Source organism: Triticum aestivum, chromosome 2B, assembly GCF_018294505.1.
Source record: "Triticum aestivum cultivar Chinese Spring chromosome 2B, IWGSC CS RefSeq v2.1, whole genome shotgun sequence".
Lineage (NCBI taxonomy): Eukaryota > Viridiplantae > Streptophyta > Magnoliopsida > Poales > Poaceae > Triticum > Triticum aestivum.
The window spans coordinates 370,950,897-370,974,441 of record NC_057798.1 but is presented as its reverse complement, the minus strand read 5'-3'; the positions used below and the strand labels follow the sequence as shown (position 1 = coordinate 370,974,441).

Below are 23,545 nucleotides of genomic sequence, written 5' to 3'. Positions count from 1 at the left end.
GCACATTGAAAGTGCCATCCCTTGCTTTGTTCTAACCGCCATTCCTTTAAGTTTCAGTATTCGAAACTCTTCCTAGAATTAGATTGTTTATTTAGTATAGAATAGGAGAAGAAGGGCTTCATTGTCCCCAGTAAATGCTTTCGAAGGAGAAATTTACATAATTCTCTATATTTTTGGAAAGGATATACTGTAGGCATCTCGATAGTAATGGTAATGGTAGATGCAAACTAAACCTTCCAATTAATCAAGTTAGATGTAATATCTTTTTTCCGTTTTCGTCTACCATTAACAACCATAAATCATAATATATCTGTCGGAATTATACTCAGATCTTTATTATGTTTAAATTCGATCATAACCTCTATAGAAATAAAATGAATTAGGGCGTGAGTTAGTAAGTTGACTGCGCATGAGAACTATATTATCAAATAATATTAATCCTAACCTCACAAGAGCCTGAATAATAAATGTTGAACTTTACCTGATAGAAGTAAGGATGCCATAATATTATTGAACAGTGAATATAAACTAATACTACAATAATATATTAATATTATTTAGTCAAGCCGGAATATTCCAATATATTTTAGTCTAACATTATACGAAAGATCTATAAATAATTATCACATGGGAATAAAGTGTTAGCCGTCATTGCTATAACCAGCAGAGCGAAATGCTGTCCATTCTTGTTCTGAGGTTATCAGCTTCCTCCGATGGCACCACTTGTACTCTCTCCCGGAATCTATAGACATAGTTTCTGGGCGTCTTTAGAAACTGATCGACATAGTTGTCACACACAAACCTGCGCAATGGCTTTGGAGTAAAAGAATCTCCTGCCCGGTCACACACATCATCTCGAGCGCGGAATCTACTACTCTAACAAGATACTCGGCTCGGGTAAATCATGCTTTCGTTATGCGAGGAAAGTGAAAGGAAAGAGGGAAAGGGAGACAGTGGGCAATCCGGAATCGATGAAATTACTGTTTTTTCGCCTTGTAATATGTCCGGTTACATTCCAAAGATGAATCAGGCCAGGAGATAGATAAGCGCTATGGCGGACACATGAAATAAGAATTTGAGAAGTAATGATCAACTTTATGGATCCATAGGTAGATTCACTTGTGAAGCTATGGGATGGGACAAGATTCAAAAGTACCAAAAGTAAGTTAAGTGGGACGCTGAGTTCATTGCTGCGATCGAGGGTCCAAAGCCAGCCAATTTGATGACCGCGTAGGAACGGGTTCCGAATGCTCACAATAATGTAGTTGGAAATGACAAAAGGCTCCTAAATTGATACCTAATAATAGCTTAGCAGCTCCTTCGTTTTACTAAAGAGCCAAGTTCGGACAAGCAACTCGGAAGGAGGAATGTGTTGAGATGCCTATGCCTAAGAGAGATAAGCGGAGGACGTATGATAGCCGAGAGGATGTCGGTAAACGACGGAGTTTAAGGAGTTGTTTTTGAATTCGGCTTGGCATATTTCATTTTTAATGAGAACGTCGTCTCCTTGCTTACTCACCTGGCCAATGGAAGGAATTAATTACCTTGGTCAGTTAGCGAAAGAAAGAATCTCACCAGTTCATCATCCCAATCCTTCCTATTAGTTTCATTAATTAATTCAGCCCCAGAGTGTTTGCAATCATGGGACAAGAAAGAATCCCAAGTCTATCCTATCTCGCCATGGTCGAAAGAACAATCCCTTTCTCTTCCTATACCGAAATCGTTGTTTCATTCCTCCACAACTTCTATCGCGGACATGATCCAATCTACCTTGCAAGACAGATTAAGATATAACTTAAGGCTTTCCCAAGCTGGCGCATAACCTCTGGTAGAGGCATTCACCTAGAGACAGAGAAGTGGGAAACCGCGGATGAAAAGAATACCTAGGTCTTTGATAGCAAACTTCTACGTGAGCTTTCTAACTAAAAGGAATCTCTTATTCATATGGCATAAAATGGAAAAACTTGATGGAGATTTCTTCTCAATTTCCATGGTACAGTCCCTTTGCATGCTACAGTTCCATTACTTACTACCTGAATTTGCTATATACGAAATTCTGACATCTACAGTACTTGTCGTCTACTTCTGGTGGAAGCAATTCCAAGGGTGAAGATAATACTGAGCCGAATAGTAATGAGGGGAATGCAAAATCTAGCAAAGGTAACAAGGGTCAAGGAAGAATAGCAGTGACTTATAAAAGGAAAGCACCGAATAATAGGAAGGAGATCCATCTTGATTTTTTGCATGTGGTCAATGCGTTTGTTGATTGATAACTGTCTAATCTTAAGATGGTTTTGTGGCACGTTACAAACATACATATACAGTCGAAATATAGTTGTGTTGAGTTAGGTTGAAGAATTTTTACCATATTTTAAAAAGGAGATATAGTGCTTTCTTTGTTCGGTAGGATATTTTGCACTTTCATATTCTAGTTCCTCATTTGAGCGTTCTTTTGCTCTGTTGGTGGGGCATAAACTCAGAAATAGTTTTTGTTTTTTCTTTAAATAATAGTTAAAGTATGCATTCAAGTAGTAGCTTTTTCTAAATAGTCGAGTAAAGTCGAGTAGGGATGGCAACAAGGACTAGGAAGATACGGGCTAGTTTGTTTTTTAGGGGAAAGCTTTATGCAAGATATGCACGTGAGTAGGTCAGAATATGCGTATTTGCCAATAGAGGAAAACACGTAGTAAGTAGGCTTGCTTTTTCGTAGGGATAGGTAGCTTGACAAGGGATGCCTGGGATAGCACATAGGAAAAGTATAGAAGGAAAGGCGGCGGGAAAGTAACCATGGTCAAGGTAAACAAGTACTAGGTCTTTTCTTTCCGAAGCAAGTCAAGGACAACTAGGTCAGTCTGGGGGGGGGGGGCAATCCTCTAGATCGAGACTTCTCTTCCACAGACTAAACCGATTAATAAAAAAATTACAGAGTATTCTTGCATTCCTATCTGGTCTGCATCTCTCCTATCGAAACTATAATATAACCTTAATGGAAGGGCCCTGGTTCTGCCTTGTCAGACCGACAAATCCATAAATTGTAGATGAATTCATCGGGCTTAACATGTGATTTCGCTATAAGTGAACAGGCGTCGTCGTCCAGCCGTGTCGAGTTGGGATTAGAGGAGAGAGCTCGAATGGATAGGTCCAGTGAGGCGGGTGTGGAGCACGAAGGATTAAGAAGGTCCTCTTTATTTCCGGAATCAACAAGAAAGACTTAGCAGCCCAAATAAAGTAACCCTTTACCCCTCCCGAGTCTATCGTATCCATAGTTTCAGTGGGTATCGAACTGCGAAGCGAGGAAGCTATTTCAATTGAACGGGCTTACTTTCTTACTTGGTTCTTTTGTAGAACAACCTTGGTATGAAGCTAGACGATTCAAACTATATAAGCATAAGCAATTCAAACTAGACATTTCGACCTTCATCCCACCCGATAAATAATAAGCAAAGAGCTCATAAGTCGGGCATAGAGAAAGCGACTCCTGAGATTGAGGGGGATAGGATACTATATATATATCCTAGCGCATATATGAAACGATAGCTGGTTTTCTACCGGGGGGTGGGGGCTTTCGATTGTCATTTTTACAATTAGTAGTTCTTGCTTTCATATTCCCATATATAGTTATCGTTTTTTCTGCGCTTTCATAAACTCATAGTTAGTGTAGTTTGGTGTAGTCTTTGTGGCTGGCTGGGACGAACTGGATTCGAACCAGATAAGAGCCGTGCGTTCCCTTCTTTCCAAGTGTCCCTTTGATTTCGCAGTTCAAGAAGAGAGGCAACCTCTATCTCTGTCTCTACATCTGCGGGCCGGTAGGCCGGCCAACTAACTCTTCAAATGAAGCAAGCCCTTTATATTTATAACGAAAAACATAATGATGATGATGGCTACCATACCATTCATTCCTCCTCTGGATTTTCATTTTGTTGTAGTTCGGGTGGGATCTTATCAAGCTCATCCTGGAAATGAAGCTTGATAAGATTCCATATGACTCTTCTTTGCCCTTCAGTGTCATCCGTCTGATTGACGAAATCAATTAACCCAGCGTCTGTTGCATGAAAGTTCTCCGAGATCTCTCGAATACACTGGTTTTTAACAGCATCAGCATCTCCGACAAGTCGTAAAGCATGGATAGGTGGAAATGCGCTATAAAGATTCGGCATCGCTCGATCAAACAAAGGGAAAAATCATCAAGAATCTAATCTTGCTCTGAATCATCTACCAAGGGTTCACTGTCAATGCAATTTGAGTTGGCCAACTCCGGTGCCTCTAAGTCAGAAGTATCTCTATTGGAAAGCTCTCATTGACATAATCCGGTGTAGGTGTAGGGAGCTGACTCTCATGTGGATCAAGAAATATCTCCGTAGTGCTCAGGACAGGCCGTGAGCATCTTATCTGCTTGGATCAGGTAACAGCTTCATTTCTTTTCAGAAGCTCAAACACAGTGTTTCCCAATATAGAAGCGGAGTAGTTCTTGTGCAATCCAGGCATAGGACTACTAGAATCCATCACTAAAAGAGGAGTTTTCCGAGCTCTATCAACACAACAGGACTCTAGATATTGGCAACAAAAGGGCACTTACCCCTAAACTAGATTACTCTTCTTCTTCCTATGATAAAGCGGGGGCTGAAAGGGACTCTTTAAAGTACTTCAATGTTATCACTGGACTTTCGTGTCAATCCAACCGGAGGAGGGAAATCGGGAGAATAAAGAAGTCTTGCACGAGGGCGGCCTCTTTCCATGCCTTCAAATACATTTGCCACACTTTCAGATCTCGGATATACAATGAGGAATCCTGACGATCTACGATCACAGAACGCAGTAATACGAATGTCTCTCACGAGCCCCAAAGAGTCCATCAAGTATGCCTGCTTTGTTGGCACAGGGAAAGGTAGAACGACCTTCCGCCAGGTCAACCGCTCACTAGGCTTCTTGCTGCGGTGAAGTTGCTTCATCACCCAGCTCAACATCAGCCTCATCCCCCCCCCCCCATTTTAAGCTTTGGTTATAGTATCCTTTAGTTCCACTTCTTCACCAATCTCTTCCGCAATCTTATTTCCCCACTCCTCATCCAAGTGAGGAGCTACCCGAGATCATCGAAACCCACCACACAAACCCTAACTGGCAAAACCAATCTACGAACACCAAGGGCGGGTAGAGGCGTCAGATGACAATTGAAGTAGGGGTCTGCCTCTTTCAAAGGGAAGCAAGAGTCTCATAGGGAAGGAGATCCTGCACAGACCAATCCCAATCAGGAAAAGAGTCTTGTTGTCAATGAAAGCAATTTTTCTATGTCACATATCTTCCTATCTCGTGTTGTGAGCTATAAAGTACCCACCAGGGGGGTGGACCAAGAAAGAGGTAGGCGATTGGGTCCTTCCCATCCTCTGTGATGCCAGTCTCTTTGTCATTCTTTCACCCTTGCTGAGTAGCGAAGTGAGCATACTCAAGATCCAATTCATCAATCATTTGAGTTGGTACGAACATAGGAATTTAGACTCTGCTTGATTCAATCTTCAGTTTCGACCTTCATCAGTCAGGAAAAACAAGAAGGACCCACTTATTCCACTCAGAGAGACCGAACCAGGCAATAACAAAAAAGAAAAACTGAAGGAAGTTCTCTTGTCATTCCAACTAAACTAAGTGAAAAAAAGGGGGAGAGCAAAACAGAAACACAGGAACAAAGAAACTGTGTCCAAACCAACGAGTCCTTTGGTCGACTCTAAAGAATGTATCGGGAGTTGGGTGTTAGCCGTCTCATAGGAGTGATAGGACCTTAATAAGCGCCATCCCGAGACTTGGACTCGAGGGATGGTAAGATCAATAGGAGAAGGAGATATGATACAATTACTATGATCAGGATACCTTATATGAGCCATACTTATCCAGTGAATCAATCGTGTGAGGGTGTTGTTGATAGAGGGAGCTCTGGCCAGGAGAGGCTAGAGCGAGTGATAGCAACGGAAAGGTAAGATCAAGAAGGAAACAAGGCTTAAGAGGACCCTAATGCACCAATACTTTAGGCATTCCAACTTCCAATACATACTTATCATGGAATGAAATCCAAGAGGAGCAAGCATATCACTGAGAATAGATAGCTAAAATCAAGGATGCTATCACAATATTCAATGGAATCGTTACATTGGAATAAGATAGACCTGCTTCGATGCTGTATTCAGTATGTCACCTAGGAGCCAGAACTCACTATGCCATAGTCATACAATCAACCTGTGTATTAACAACAATATCTAGACAGGCAGGATGGATTAATTATATTGATGGCCAAGATAAGGTGCTCAAAGGGGAAGCACTCTTCATCAAGTAATAACCCCTGGGGGCGGATACTGCAAAAAGAAAGCAACACATAAGCTCTTGTTCCTGATACGGTTCGAAAGTAGTGCAAAGAAAAGCGGTACTTCGGTCGGAAAGAAAGCTGCTGGAGGGTTAGTGCTAGAATCTTCTTGTTCGGATGGTTGAGAGAAGGAGGTGTGTCCTGTGGCGGATACACCGATTGATCGAGACGCCTCAAGGCCACCGGAGGGAGAAATAGTGATAGCAACGCTTACAAGGAATGCTGGGATAAGTTGGGAAGAAGGCAAAGATACTGGCGACTAGATCCTTGTGGCAGATTGGAAGATACCGATATCTCTATTTCAATTTGTTGATTCATGGTTTAAGGAAAGCTCCCGTTTCAACTTTGCTTCTTGTAAGCTTCAGTATAAATAGCTCACTTGCGGGATCTAATCTCATTCTATGGGAACAGCTTTCATTTCTATCTTTTGGCTTAAAGTGGTGAACAAATCCTTTCTCTTTACTTTTTGTGCTCCGCATGGCTCCGGTCAAGATGTGACTCATCCTGTATATACATAATTAGGAGACCTCTCATGAACTTGTTAAAGCAAGGAGTACCATTTGTGTGGACAAGCCAAAGCAATCCTTTGATGTTCTCAAGCAAGCTTTAATTGAGGCCCCTGTGTTGGTTCTCCCTGATTTCAGTAAAAGATTTGTACTAGAGACAGATGCCTGTGGGCATTGGAGCTGTGATAAGGGGTAGAAGTATACATGTGGGGTGGGTTTCGAAGGGAAGGTTGCACAATAGATCAGAGATCCTTTGAGGAAGACTGAAATGACTATACTTATAGAATGGTCCATATCAAACAGATACGATACTGGTTTACACAGAGAATATCACCTAGCTCTAAAACGGCAGCACGTGAGTGCAACTTAGAGTAAGAAAGAACGACCTTCTACTACCATTTTACTGGGGCATTGTTTTAACAACTTTAGTTGATTGATCTACGAATGGAGGGATTCAAGCTTATTTTTGTTAACCGAGATGCAAACGACTAACAAACTGGATTCGAAGCCACCTGTCGTAATAGTACCTGCGGGTTCTTTCTGCGGAGCCTTCAAATGGAATAGCTAGCTGCCCAACGGCCAATGCCACAGGCAAATCTCCATTTTCCAACTTATACAACTCTTTGGGGTCCAAAGATACTCGCCATTGCAACTTAATAAATAGGACCGGTGGGATCGCCTTCAACAGATATATCGGTTTCACTGCTTTCGTACCCTTTGTTTTGGTCATGTGGATGACCCGCAGACTGTAGATAAGATGGATACCCACGTACTGCCTTCAATGAAGAGAGTTTTACCAAGGATCCTTAGACAGATAGGGGGGACAGACAAGAGGTATGCAACCTGCTGAATATTGTCACTGAATCGCTCACTGACAAATACTTGGGGCTCCTCTCCCTGGTAGGAGTGGATAGGAGCGACTGCTTCCAACACTGAATTGAGAGAATTTGCACTCGGATTAATGGCTGCAAAGAGGAAGGGCTAATTGGCTCCGCCATGGAGACCGAAATACGAGCTTCTTTCATCACATTATTTTGCAATGGAGAAAAAAGAAGAACATAATAAAGTTTCTGAATGACTCAAACAGCAACAAGATCAAAGGTAATGACCAGTTAGCATCTCTGATACAGGGTTAATTTAAGGGACTGTTCACCTCAGAAGTTCTAGCTCCCGACCCTGGGCTACTGGGGAAAGTAAACAAGCGAGTAACGGAAGAAATGAACGCAAATCCTCATTACAAAGGATAGACTACTCGATTTGACGTTAATTGGAATATAATACTACTTCTGTCAATCATATTTACTTTGCTTAAGTGATAATAGATCTATTCTGCGTGTCACTTTACCTTTTTCGTAGATAGTCTGAGTTCGAGCTACTATAGACCTTCTTTTTTAGATAGAATCCTCAATGAGTGGAAAGGACTCCCAGACTTGCTCCACAGTACTATACCATAAAGAGCCGCGCCCTTGTGATATGATAAGAAGAAAAGGGGCTAGGCCGCCCTCTTTTCTTTTCCGCACCAAGCCTTCTTGTAAAATTGGGTGTATAGCTCAGTTGGTAGAGCATTGGGCTTTTAACCTAATGGTCGCGGGTTCAAGTCCTGCTATACCAAAAACAAAAAAAACCACTCTTGTATTCGTAAGGATGCATCGTAGCCTTCAAAGAGCACTCTTTGGCCTTGAGAAAAGCCCCTTTCTCATCAACATCTCGTCTTCGCTCGTTGTTTGAGGTCAGTATAAAGTAGATCAGATCTGCGTTGCGAACACTTTCATTTTTAGCGTCTCATCTTCTCTGGAGAAGCTCAAATCGAACGGATAGAGCAGATGGTCCAATTATAGAACTTCTTCTTTTTCATTACTTCCATGGTCGTGCCCCGTGGCACGGCAGCACCCGTACTATTGAAATGGTTCGTCAGTAGAGATGTTCCCACTAGTGCCTCTTCTTCCAATGGTACTATAATTCCTATTCCTATCCCTTTATTCCCTTTTTTGGTCTATCTACATTTAAGGAAATTCATACGCTCCATGGACAGAGCAAAAAGTGGAGTGTTGGTCAAAGCAAGCCGCCCTATTCTATTACCAGACAAAATGGAGAGAAGCTCATCCGCTAGAAATGCTTTATTTAGTTTCGTTCCCGTTCTTCATTTCCTTATTATCGAATCCATGGGGGACTTGTCATATTTAGAATCTTTCTGCGGTCTGCTCTGTTTACAATTCTTTCGTACTCTCTTCTCTTTACCACGCGATAGGTCAGCGAAGCGTGAGCGGGCGCTCCGAAATAAAGGCCAAGCACTTCGGCCTAAGGGGAATGAGCAACAAAATGACAAGATGAGGTGCCCCGGGCACCCCCATATAGAAAGAAGAGTCGAAGGTTTTGGGCCTGTAGCTCCCCCCCCCCTCGTCGAGTGGTGCTTGTTTGGGGGGTGTGCCACCAGAAAGCGGGCTTGAAGCTCTCGCCTTACCAACGAGCCGACTGCTGATGGCTGTTGGTCACGACTACTACAAAAAAGTGAAGATGAATCTTTCTATTTCACATGGAGGAGTGTGCATCTTTATGTTGGGTGTTCTTCTGTCGTGCGACCCGATGGATTATGTGTGACCTGTGGCCCATGCCTCCTATTCTATTTGTTTAGGGCGGGCAGCGTGAACTCTGATTCGATCCGGGTATTCAATCCCGCTGCTGAGATGCTCATTGACTCCAAAACTCGTGCATAAGGGTAAGGAACTTTGGATGAATTAATGTGAATGGGTGTAAGCCTCGCTGCTCGGAAACACCCAGTGTTGACCACACTGAGAGACACGAAAGCGCAGGTAATGCCAGTTGGCGAAGTGGCGTTAAGCATCCCTAGCGGTACGCAAAGAGAGGTCGTGATGATATCATCTACGTCCGTACCGCTCCTCGTGGAGTAGATCCAGCATCCAACCAACCCTTTTTGACCAGGGAACGGGAAAATTCCCACTACCGCTGGCAGGCCAGCCGGGCCGTGAGCGCGGTGGGAACGGGCTTCCCAAAATCGAGCCCCGGCCCGGGTCGGCATAGAATGGGGGGGACGGCCCTAATGTTGTGTTGGTCGGGTTGCAGGCGGATAAAAGCGGACGTGGGGACTCGGGTCGGGGCACAGCGTAACTAAGAGAGCCATTCCATTTAGGGCGAGACCGAATGGGCGGGCACAAGTGGTCTGGTGTCCGAGCCGATTGGTTAGACGACGACTACTGCACATATTAGATTCTATTAGCCGCCTATCCCGGAATGGACTGGGATGGAATTCCACGGGCGGCTGCTCCTGAACAAGCTGCTCATGCTCAAACTGATCAACATAAAGTGGAAAGTGTAGTAGAGATATTACTCGCAGTATGAGAAGGAAGAGAAGATCTAACCTCTCTACTTGACACCTCTGAACCAACTTCATTCCCAGCTAAAACAGGAAAGCTGAAAGTACTCAAGCTTCAAACTCCTTGCTAACAGCCCTACCGATAAAAGGAATAATGCTTCAAGGACTATATGACTAGCTCTTATACGAGTTCCTGGTAAACCACTACTTGCGTACCTCAATTAAAGCTTTCTTGAGAACATCAAAGGATTGCTTTGGCTTGTCCACACAAATGGTACTCCTTTCTTTAACAAGTTCCTGAGAGGTCTCCTAATTATGTATATACAGGATGAGTCACATCTTGACTGGAGCCATGCGGAGCATAAAAAGTGAAGAGAGTCTTTTCCCTTCTACTCCTTTGGAAAGGGGGTTCGGGGGAAACCTTTTGTCCTTCCCTTGTTTTGTCTTTTCAGTAGCAAAGGAAAGCAATCTACATCTACATGATTCCAAGATGGTAAAAGATATAAAGTCAAAGTGCTATGGAATGCATGGTGAACAACCTGCGGGAGCACGGTAATCCCGACAAGTAGGATCCAGAGGAACTCAGGCAGAAGTACTGCCTCCTTGATTGGATCGCACATGTCAACTGGCTTTTCAGAGACTAAAAAGACGAAGCCCACAGAACAGATGAAGACCCAGAACCGAGGAGAACAGAATGAATACCGATCTTAGAGCGGACAATCAATCCCAGTTCCTAGTTTCCTTCAAGCAATAGCCTGCCTATTCCCGTTCTTCATGTAGCAAACCTCCTATAGTGGATATGACTGAGAACGAGCTTGACTCCACTCACTGCAAAGGAACAACTGATTCTCCAATTCCGTGGTTTGTTTTCCTTTCATTCTACTTACCTTCTTTTCGCCGAAGTCAGGAGTTTGGCTGCGCCAAAGTAGAGGAATGGTGGGAAGCAGCCGCCGCTGCACGGGTCCTGCGCATTATCAAAACCAGGCAATGTAGTCAATGAACAAAAGTTTCGTTTACCACTGGGGTTCTTCATATGCACAGTCAGCTCAGGTAACGTCTAGAGGTGTTAATACAAAGCAAGAATTGGATTCTAAGTATTGCCATTTCGTGTTCAGAAGTCTGAAGCACATCATTTGCGGGAAGCGGCGAGGAAGAAAAGCATACCGTATTGATGGTAGTGCAGAATGATCTCCATCACGATATCGTACGTATCTCCAGAGCACGAACGTACGGTATACAACCGAGTTGCCCGACGTCGGACACAACAAACATTCCAGCACCCTGTTCATTTAGCCTCTTAATCGATGGAAAGAAAATAGAGGTCTGCAGCAAACAAGAGCAAGCGACACTAAACTACAGTAGTGATAAATTGGCGGAACCTTCGGTCGGAGCCATCCGCAAGCCGCACCCCGCCCAACCCAGAAGTACCCTCCATTTCGTTGTTGAAAAAGAAAATAAAGAATGTTCTGAGATCCTGTCGAAATCGTAAGCTGCCCGAAACCAAATTGGAAGAAATTTACAGGGATCTTAACCTAGAAAATGCGAGCCAGGAAAAACGGGTAAAAAAACCAGGTCCTCGAGGGCATTTCAAGGCGACGCCTTTATTTTTGAAATAACATGAAGGATAAACCCCATATCGACTTAATTGTGAAATCTCCAGCGAAAAGAACAGTCTCGTAGGAAGATCCAAATACTTACTATATGTGCGTTTATGTATCAACTCTTATATAGTCTAGTTTTCCCGCCCTATCTAGAGAAGGAATCAATTCCCCTTTTTGAATGTACAAAAATTGGTAGAGCTCAGCAAGTTTGGAAGCACGGGAGAACACTCTCCATGGTCAAACCAACACGGATTTAGGGAAAGGGAAAGATCTATAATCATCTTCCCTAAAAAGGAAGGATCCCGAAACAAATTCTCATCGTTGACCATGAGATGTTCCAGTATCTCATAGGTCGACCAACCACATGTTCCACTCTTGTTAAAGAAGCATATGGATCAAGTGTCAATTCGTCGGATGAGACCTTTGCTGTCCTTCCACAGGTTAATGAGCGCTATATTCGGGAAGTACAGGATACCAGAGAAACTAGTGAGTATTGGGGTGGGGGCACTACTTAAGACATCTTTGCTTTGGACTTGCTCTACCTTCTAAATTGAGAAATGGCTATCATCACATCGAGCTGTCTACTTCTTATCCATAGGAGGGAGTGAACCGTTATGTTCCTGAAGTCAGTATTGGAAACACAGGTATCCAGAGCTATTCTTTGAGCAGCATCGACCTAATTCCTATGTTTTCCGAAGATCATTCAGGGAAGAGAAGAAGACATGGGAAAGAAGAGCACGATTGTAAGTAGGCATCAATAGATAGATATGATTGGTTGACGAAGATTGGCTTCTTGGGCCCCCGTAGGGCTATGTTGCTATGCTGCTAGAAAGAAAGGAAGAGTTCGATGTCCATCAGTTCGTGGTTTCGGAGATTGCTTACCGACTTTCATTCATATCTGAAAAGATCAAGGGTGCCGAAGTCTTCATTGATCCAAAGAAAGAAGCTGACACAGGCAAGACCTGGATGATCGAGTTATCATATTAACTTGGGTTATGCCAACTTGTGTTGTGTTTCATAATCAGAGCTACTTGTCCTTGCATTGCCCAAGAGAAGTCATCTTTGCTAGGCTGTTTTTCGGTTGTCTAGCCATGCGTGGGAGCGAAGATAACTCCAAACACGTTCTGGTAGATGAGGGGAGACTTGCTGTATCCATTTCCCTCTCTGGCCAATGATTTGAGGAGCTAGCACCAGATGGTCTATCGTGGCCTTTTTATCTATAAAAACGTATAAAATGAAGCGTAGATGAGACACTGTTTAGCGAGGAACTTGTGGAAGGCTTGGGCTATCCTCGTACTCTTTGGAACTCATTATTATTATGCGGCAATCATATCACTGTCTTTATCGACTCCATGCAAAACATGTTCATTGAATTTGAGAGGCCTAAAATGGCTAACATTATGACCAAAACAACTAACATGCCAAAACTGGTAATAGGCCCGCGGATCTCTCTGGTTATCAATGCTATTTTATTGTGTTCTGTAGCCTTGCTAACCACAGGCGTGGATCCACAAGAACAGAAGAAGCAACAAGATCGTGCTTCCCTGTTTTAGGAGTTTCTTCCACCGGTGTGCCTATAGGGAGATAATGACTCTCCTAAAACCTTTATTTGCGGTTAATTGTTAATTGGATCTACATTTTTGTTGGATCCACATCTTTGAAAGAAGACTAGTTTGGCACGGGCGGGCTAGAAAGACTTCGAGGATAAAACCAATCATTCAACAGATAAGGTCCTTTTGGGTGACTCTGGATGGAGCAAATCTATAGCATCAGCCAGTCTAGCGCGTTCTAACCACTATCGCTTTTGTCTTGTAAAAGTGTAATAAATGCGACTGTGAATTAGGGCCAGTAGACTAGAACTATAAATTAACCTGGCGTCGACGCGTAGCCGCTCACCATTATGGTTCTATTGGTTCTCATCGAAGTATCTAAATGGTTCTATTGGGGTTCCCTTCGAGATATCCAAATATTATTTGGAATTTACCACCCGTGTGGAGCCTTGAATGCGACTATAAATTGGATCAGTCACACCGGGCGATCACTCTCCTGGAGAGCTCTTATGGCTCTCATGTGATAACTAACTCGCCTTTCTCAGATTCTTCTGAATCGGGATCCGTGGTTGCGTCTGTTGGCAGTAGCACTTCTTCATTGTATTTGTGACCTGGCTTTGTGAAAGCTCCCGTTGACATTCTAACACATTGGCATTCTAATCTTTGATTATTTCTTAAGAAATTCGACCCAGAAGGCTTTTTAGCTGAACATAAGGAGTGGTGTGCGGACCCACAGGCAATTACCAATATATCATTAGATTAGTTAATTCCCACGCGCCAAACAGGCGTCACCACACTGCCTCCCAAAGGCTTATTTTAGGCTTCCCCGCCACATCACACGCTTGCTTGCTTTTGCTAATCCGATCCAGAAAAAACGAACATTCTCCCACGTGCTTTGGGCCTTGCAATAGTAGTAGATGCTACAAACGTGGTGTCATTATCCACGATTCCTCAATCGATCAGAAGAAAGGGAATATAACCTGCCCCTCATTGTCCAGGTTTTCTTTGAACAACACCGGCCGAACAAGAACAAAGGTTTTCACCATCGTCTTTGCGCTTTGCTAGAACTATGTAAGGTTTACACTCGTGACTTCACGAGATAGTGATTGTCAACATCCCACACAACTCTCACTCTCATCTAGCAAAAGGAAATGAATGTATCTACTCCTTCAAACAACAGGAAAGCAGACACGCATTCTACCCGCATCAATGCCTCTGCCCTGTTGTATCTACATTTCATGATATGGATACCCTTGGTCATTAATAAAGGGAAGATGATTTTAGTCGAGGTGATCGGACTAACACTGAGTGCATTTGTCCTGGCTAGGCTTATTACGTTCTTAGTGTTCTAAAGTGGGACAGGCGCTAGCTCTAGTAACCATTCTCCATTGATTGGAAAGGGCTTAGAAAGGCATTTATGAAACTAAGAAAGCATCACTCTGGCTTAGATTCACCAACCATCGAACCATATCCAGGTCACAGTCACCCACCAGGAAGGCATAGAGGCAAGACAAAGTAAAGACAGCAGGAATCGAACCTAGGAATAGTAAAATGATGATTCAAAGCGCTACCAGGATGCAGCTCTTGTTCGAGGTAGGTTAGTAGCTCTAGCCAGAAGTAGAAAAGCATTAGTTGGTGGTAGCCCTTAGGAACACGAGGAGGCTGATGTAGTGAAACTGGATGAGCAATGATGAGGCCCTTTCACGCTATCGCCCTGGATTGTTCACCTAGTTCAGAGAACACTCAGGTTGCTTAGAAAGCGTAGCTTTAGGAGACACCAAGGTGTTAGCATTCAAGAATGAGATCACACCAGTGGTACTAGAAGCTCCAAAGACTGTTGAAAACAAAGGGAGTGGACAGACAAAGATGAGAAAGGAACAAGAACCCAGTCGTCGAACCAGTATAAAGCCCTAAGTGATCTGCTCTACAAGAGTATATTAACTCACGTTCGGAGTATGAACAGGGAAACCCGATACCTACTACCTTAGAAGAAAGAATTCCGGAAGAAATGAAGAAGAGCTGTTCGACAACGATCCTGACCTATCAATTCATGAAATTGGAGTTTGATGTTGTGTTGTAAACGAAATCTTCAGAGAAATGGAAGACAGGCAGAGTATAGATTAGTTCATCTCTCCACTCAATGAATTCCACATTCATATCCAATCTCATTTCATTAGCAAAAGATACCTCTACGCTCTAAATTGCTCTATTGTCTTTGGATAGACGTGATCGAAACCAATATGCTTGGTTAGTTCATGCTTGACTGGATCATTGGCAATCTGAATAGGATTCGGAGTCTCCTGTACTGGCTTCATTCACTGCCAAGCTCTAGTAAATATCTGAGTGAGTAAGTTATGGATCGTGGGCTTTTCCATCTCCTGCTTACGGCAATATCTGCTTCTTTTTAGCTGAAGACAAGGGCCCCTCCTATAAGGTATTTTGTAGTTGGTGGGAGCGCTTTGGCGCGAGAAGTGATAGCTATGGCTTAACAAGCATCAACTGTTCGCACAAGCGCTGGTATCTTTATGTGTCCCGTGAGAAAGAGAAATAAGTGGATGGTATCAATCGAGGCAAGTAATAAAACATGCTGGGAAATTTGGAACTGACGGATGCAGAAAAGAAGGTACTCGTGATGGACGATCTTGACGATGACAATGGCACATCTCAGTCAAGTCCATCAATTCCAAAGGAGTGGTTTGTTTGCTTCACTTCACTTTACGATACTGTTCCATTGCTTCTGTGCAGTAAGAAGTTGGCAACAGGGATTTCGGATAGGTAGGTTCAGTCAACCCAAGAGAATTGTTGGCGTGATGAGCTAATGGGTATAGATATTTTTTGCAGGTTGGATACCGTTGAGGTCAGTGCAGGTATAAGAAAGGCTGAGAGACGAGAAAACGGCTGTCCCGTGGCTATCGAATTAAGAATGATAACAGGACTTGTAGGTTCTCGTGCAATTCTGGATCATGTGAAAAAAACAGGTCACTTGACTCAGTCTGTCACTTTCAAGCCGTTGCACAAGCACTTATTAAATTGAAATAGGGGCATCCATTTTCGAGCTCTATCGCACTTTCCACACCTATTGTGTACAATCATCCATGCATAAGTATAACAAAAGATTCGGATCCGGAAACCGAAACAAGACATAGTTGGATAGGTGCCGTGCCCTGGTCCAGGGATATTGCTAGGACCAATAATAGGAATATCATTTCAATAGCGCTAGGAAGAAGCCCCGCGGGGCGTAGCAGTTGGTGGGGAATAAAAAAGCGCTGGAAGATAAATTATCATGCGTAAAAGCCTGGAAACATAAGCAGTTTTCTGAATAGGAGTAGATATTTAGTCTTCACCTGATAGGGGTCATATTTACTACGAAGACGAATATATCGTACGCGTTTTGTAAGGAGCAACCATTCATACTGAAAAGAGTGATTCATTTTTGAAGTATATCAAATTCAGAGGAAAAAGCTGGAAGAAGACGACGGGATTGCTGATAGATCCCCTCTACACCCTAACCAAGAGGGCCAAGTGCAAACCTCTATCTCTTTTTCTCGCCGGGTGGAAAGGTTATTCTTTGCCAGTAGTGCCCTCTGTAGGAAGAATCATAAATGTCGGAGGACGCCTTCAACATGAATTGTCACTGTGGAATGAAATCACCTCTCGAATCGAGCAAGAAATGACTATTTATTTGATAATAGCGACTTATCACAAAAACAACCAAGGGTCCATCCATCGATTCGCAGATTGGCCTGACTTGTAATTCACTTTTGACTCTGTGTTCGATAGCCTAACCATAGTGATGTTAATTGTGGTTACATTCATAAGTAGCTTGGTCGATCTTTATTCCATTTCATATATGTCTGAGGATCCACATAGCCCTTGATTTATGTGTTATTTATCCATTTTTACTTTTTTTATGATAATGTTGGTGACTAGAGATAACTTTCTTCAATAAAGTAAAACGAACAGGCACTTTCATGCCATTTTCACGTGATGCTCATATCCTATTATAAAAAAGTAGGACACATAATGGAGGTCAAGCTATGTGATCACCTAACACCTGAGAAGTGCACTAGAATCAGATAGAGCACCAATATATAAGGATTTTTACAAGGCACCAGCTAATATATTAATGATTATAAACTAATACTACAATAATATAGTTCGTTATTACTTCCTTTTACACTATATTTAAGGCGAGTTTATACTAAAATTTATACAAGTATGACAAGCTAATGAATGAATTATAAATAATCTCCTTACCTCAGCTGATATAATTTCCCGGTAATTTTAGTATTACCTCGCCGTTCTTGAAAACGCGTTCCCTGAGGTCGAACTCTTGATGCTTGTTTCAAAACCGGATTCAATAGCAGCAACATATTGATGATGGTGCTTGAACTACCTATTCTAGTACCTTTTGGGAAGCCACAAAGCCACATCAAGCCCTATGCTATGGGTCAAGGTACTCTCGAGACCGTCTGGATTGAAGACTATCAAGCACCGTAGGTGGTACCAGCATTCCCTGTCGATAGGGCATTCCAATCTCTAGGTAGCTGCCCGCCCTACTTCATTCCTATCTCCTTCGGCGTCAGCCCCATGTACCCCCTTAAACTAACCACTTGAATTGATCAGGATTTGTTAGGTTGAGTGCATTTTCTTCCAAATCCAGTCAATTTCAAGAAAAGTATCGAAAAATCCCGGGGTTAGGCACCTTTTTTTTAGTGAAATCTTGTTTTTTCCCCGCATTAATTAGTTATGGGAGAATCCTTGCTTCCTCAATGCTCTTGCCTTCCTGGTCCTATTAAAAGAGACACAAGAGGTTTTAGCACCGACATCTTTGGATCAAAAGATCATTCCATCCTAGAACCAACACGACGACTTCTCCTTGCCCGATTTGAAATGGTGATGAATATGAAATTAGGAATATATATGGACAGATGAATTATGCGTCATGGAATCCGGATCATTAAAGAGGTAGTGTAGACAGTTGTCTAAGTGTGATCTTCTTATATCCCCACAAACTATTCAGCTTGATAGACCCAAGGGGAAATAGAATCTCGAAAGGACCTTTCTTGTCCGTAGCCCCGTTGGAATCGAGGGCTTGATATATCATTGGCATGACTAATTGATGAGGCCGACTAAGTAGTACTCACGAGGTCCTTGATTTCTTGTTAGTCTGTATCTTTTTCTTTAATAGTATGGTATCCAGGTTCACCTATTTTTTTCCATTGTTGCTCTTCAGAAAACGCGTATAGTAAGTAGTCTTCGTCGATGGGACAAACGCTCCAATGTATGCGTTACGAGGCAACTAACATTTTTTCATGGAAGTTCGTGAAAGAATGTTCTTGTTTTTCGTTGGAAAAACCAACGCCGATCTAAAACTAAGTCTTCCTTTCTCTTTTCGGGAGCAGAGCTGAAAAAGATGGGAAATTCCAATGATTCTTCGTTCATTATCATGTCGATTCCTCACAATCGCTCTTTGTGATGCTGCGGAACCATGGCAATTAGGATCTCAAGACGCAGCAACACCTATGATGCAAGGAATCATTGACTTACATCATGATATCTTTTTCTTCCTCGTTCTTATTTTGGTTTTCGTATCACGGATGTTGGTTCGCGCTTTATGGCATTTCAACAAGCAAACTAATCCAATCCCACAAAGGATTGTTCATGGAACTACTATCGAAATTATTTGGACCATATTTCCAAGTGTCATTCTTTTGTTCATTGCTATACCATCGTTTGCTCTATTATACTCAATGGACGGGGTATTAGTAGATCCAGCCATTACTATCAAAGCTATTGGACATCAATGGTATCGGAGTGCTTCAGTAGAGTCCCCACTCGCCAACCGCGATGTCTTGGTTGAGAGGCCCCACCTACCCATCTTCCCACAGTTTCACTGAGGTAGTACCATCCCAAATTCGCCACTTCTTGTGTTGATGTACTAAGAAATTGGTTGAGTCCCTAAACCTGAGTAAGCCTTTCTAGATGATGCATTTCCCTTCTTATCTATCGATGTATTCATCTGAGGCCACAGGAAGGTATATATCTACGAGTGGTTTATATAAAGGAGGGTCCTGATAATAATGCTGTTCGGAAAAGGCGAAACAAGTTGTGTTGACTGAGGCTCAGAATACGTTCTTGCACCACTCCGTTCAAACACACATACCCTTTCTTCTCACAAATGTGAAATTCCGGAACTCTGTGTGTAATTGTTGCAACAACGATAGGGACTCTACCGAGGGCTCCCCGATAGGTTCTAGTCTCTCTTTATACTGCGACTGGAGCAAGGCGTAATGGGCTATGTTGTATGTTGATCAAGGAGGTGCTGCATTGGCTGTAGCTGCAAGAGGTCTTGAGACAGAAATTATGACATTATTGCTTCTTTCATTTAAAAGCTTGAGTCGGTTCTATCTAGCTAAGTTATTCAATAAAGTAGATCGAAGTGTGTGATGCTTGTGAGTTTGGCAGCTACTATATACGATATTTATAGAAAAAGAAATAAGGAAAATAGGAGTAAGCGAGTAGGGTTAACAAGATTCTAAACGAATACCACAAGTGACGGAACCGACGATGATGAAGAGATAAGGGGCGAAGTTCGGTTCGTTAGCAGGTATTTGTTTAGTCATTCAGATAGTGACTGGCGTTTTTTTAGCTATGCATCACACACCTCATGTGGATTGGCTGTGAGAATGATTTCTCGTACGTAGTCTTTCCTATGACCATTCCAACAAGATGCTCAGAGGTGGGTGGAGAAAAAGCTCAAAAGGCATACTTCCTGCGCTTTCAGAGGATCTAAATCAGTCTTCATCCTTTCGCTTTTCAAAGCCCCTCGCAATAAATATGTAAATTCTTTTCGCAGAAATTCAGAGATTTTCGATCTCCTCGAAAGAAAATGAGTTCGATCAGCAACACCGGTCTCTGGAGCACCAGGATAAAGACCTTATTTTTACCCATAACCTTTCTCTGCAGCATTGGAACCAAGATCGGGCTTGGCATAGTTACGAGGTTCCCGTTCTATTTAACTAACACTAACTGAAGCTAACTAGAAGCTTTCTTCTCATGCGACTCTTGGATCGAAAAGAGGCTACTGGACTGGACCACGGCTGAAACTGCCAGGCATGGACTAAAAGCTTTTATCAGGGATTCCCGAGTCAAACGACTACCATACATGGCATAGAGCTGGAAGCTGCACTAGTGTACAGAGAAGACTGGATGTGAACACGGGCGGACATTGGCTATGTATGGGGCACTCAGTAATCACTATTAGCAGGAAACAACTAGCAGAAAGAAAGATGAACGCACTTTCACTCCTTGCTCTTCAGCATGTACTCACACGAGGGACTCTCAAATCTCTATTTCAGACTATAATCTTTCGATCCCTTTACCGAAGTGATTGATAGCAGGGCTCCAAAATCATAGGGCTTCTTCTATTTTTAGTGTGAACTCACTTCTATTCTATATCAAGATAGGGGCTTCAGTACTTGGCTGACCGCCCGGTGGAAGACCTGGTTCTACCACACAAGGGTAGCTTTCCTAGTCCAGGATTATTTTCCTCGTATGTAATTTCACCTCAATGTGGAAATGTCCGATCTTACTCCAAAATAAAAGGTCTTCATGAAGGTCTGTCTTGTTTCAGGAATATAGGTACCGAAGTTCAATAGTGGTAGGTACCAAGGAGAAGACGAGTCAGGGCCGATTGGCAAGACTAGCTAGGCTGACCTTCCAGCCATACTCCATCCAATATCGAAAAAAGTGCTAAAGGTTTCATGTGATGCTGACCTCAATGAACCAGACCTCGAGAATTCGTTCATCCCTTCGCTCCGAGGATTAGTCGAGTACTTGGCCACATGCATGAGTAAGCCTGTTGCCGGGATGTCCCATTAAAAAGGCAGGTCCCATATTTGAAATACAAAAATAAGATCAGATAGCGCTCAAGAGGTTTTTCTCCATACGAGAAATCCTTCACTCACAGGGAATTCAAATAGATGTGTTGTAGATCATCAAAGAAAGGAAAAAGATTGAATTCGATCCATCTCCTCCCTTTTCTTTAAACCAAGAGCTACTCCTCCCTTTTCTTTTTTTTATGTAATTTCAATACGATTTTTTTTGTGTTCATGTTTTCAATTTAGAACCCCACGGAAGTGAATAGAAAAAAGCAAAATACCCCTGTGATACGCCTTCCTTTACCTATTTCTTGATTGATTGATGTTCAATGGAGGGAAACTTGCCATTCCTTCTTTCCTTTGAAATTGTACATTTTTTTTATTATGAACTAATTGTATCCTTTTTGTTCCCATCGAGCTTTCTTGCCTAGTGACTAAGGATTTTCACACTTGTTGTGTGTATAAAAGATTTTCTCATAGAACACTAACAGAAGTGTTAGAGGGTTTCACTTTCGATAAGAATCCAAAAGCAAGTTCCCTATACTACCTTCTTTCCCTCCTCTGTTTCTGTCTTTAAGAGGCAGTGCATCTGGCAGGAATCGAACCTACTTTTTGACCCATTTTGCCTTTCTAGGTTGGTGGGCGCTTTCACCATTCAGCCATGGATGCTTTAGCGAGTGAACTAGGTTTTTATTTGAGAGCGAACTAGGTTTTTAGTGGTATTCCTTCTCGAGCTTCTATTTCTTCCGTTAAGGGAGATTCGGGAAAAGATGGAATAGGAAGACGTGTTTCCACAACGAACAAGATACGGGTAGAGAAGGGGAAGTTAGCAAAGTTAGACAAGATTGGAATGGGCATAGGAACATGTATTGATGTACCAGATCGGCTAATGCTCCCAGGTTGATTCGATGTATTCCACCAGTTGACTGGAGACTTCATTTATTTTTGATTCAGATTCACTCATAACTATAAGAAGAGTGTGGGATGGAGGAATGGATTACGGAAGGAGACAGATTCCTTATAAAATGGATTAAGGTGGGTTTCGGAGACTCTACTGAGTTCGTGGACATATTAGATTAGATACTTACTACCTACACTTGCTTTTTTTATTCAGGGGAAAAGTTTGGTTAGTTGATCAACTACGAGTAGCCAAAAGCGGCTATTAGGATTATGGATCTGATTTAGATACTTCTCAATCCATCGCGTTCGCAGGTCTAGTTCGATACCATCCAGATCCCACTCAAAGATGGAGCGTTTGTTGTCAGTTTGTTCTTCCAGGGTCGAAAAACGTCGCCCATTTATCGTATCCTTCTTGTACAGTCATCCACATAACTCTGGTCATAGGACCTAGTCATAAGTTTCTACTCTAAGTCCATCTACTTCTATTGCTCATACTGAACAGAACCGTAGATTTATTCTAGTGTAAACTGCTTACGTGATCTAATTATAAGTGTAATAAACTCTGTACGTGATCTAGTTATATATGATAATAGTGGTTAGCGGTGGCGCCAGGGGCGAGTAGAGGAAATAGAGTGCTACTTTGACATTTTCATTAACAATATATCATAATAAGCTTTGCCGAGGCATGCCAACCTGTAAGGTGTTCCCTAGTGAACTAAATTTCTAGGAACATCAATAGAAAAATGACTGTGCACTCTAATTTGGTAGATAAATATATTACAACATTGTTTAGCTGTCTATACTCTGACTCTGCATTCAAATAGGGGTCAAAATGCTTGGTGTCCAACCAGATATCCAAAGAGAATAGTCAGTATTAGTTTACCATTTTCTAGTACATATTTCTAAACCAATTGCATCTCTGGTAACTCTGAAATTACTTGAATCAGTATTTCTATGAGATTCCCTCTCCAGTACTGCATGTTCCCTTGCCGCTCCAGTTGGTTTACCCCCAGAGACATGATTAGTACCACCAGAGCTTGAATCAATCATTCCATCCCCAACTCCTACATCAGAAACAACAGTGAGAAAAAACTCTTCCATTCTATCTATGGTAGATAAAGGAGCTTCAAAGCCGTAGCCATCCTCATGGCCTTTTCACCCTATAGACGTTGCACTTTTTTTTATTAAATGAAATAGTTCGTTATCTCGCTCTTAACTCGAAAGTACTAACTAAATAGGGGCACGGAGAAATAAAGAAGTGTGGGGGAGAAGCAGCCGAGCTCATTCCCTTCCATTCCTGCTCTATAGTAGGGGTTATGTCCCCCTTTCCTAGTGAGAGCAATACGCAATGCTGCTACGAATAGAGATAGTGCCCTATCCACTGAAAAATGGTACTCTGCTTCAACCACACGGTATGGCTCCCTCATT

At 42.5% G+C, this 23,545-nt stretch overlaps 1 non-coding gene across 1 annotated transcript; it reads left to right on the top strand.

Annotated features, from left to right (window-relative positions):
- The first annotated feature begins 8,391 nt into the window (after positions 1-8,391).
- TRNAK-UUU (transfer RNA lysine (anticodon UUU)) lies at positions 8,392-8,464 on the top strand. Its single transcript has one exon. It is a non-coding gene; the product is annotated as a tRNA-Lys (tRNA).
- The last annotated feature ends 15,081 nt before the right edge of the window (positions 8,465-23,545 follow it).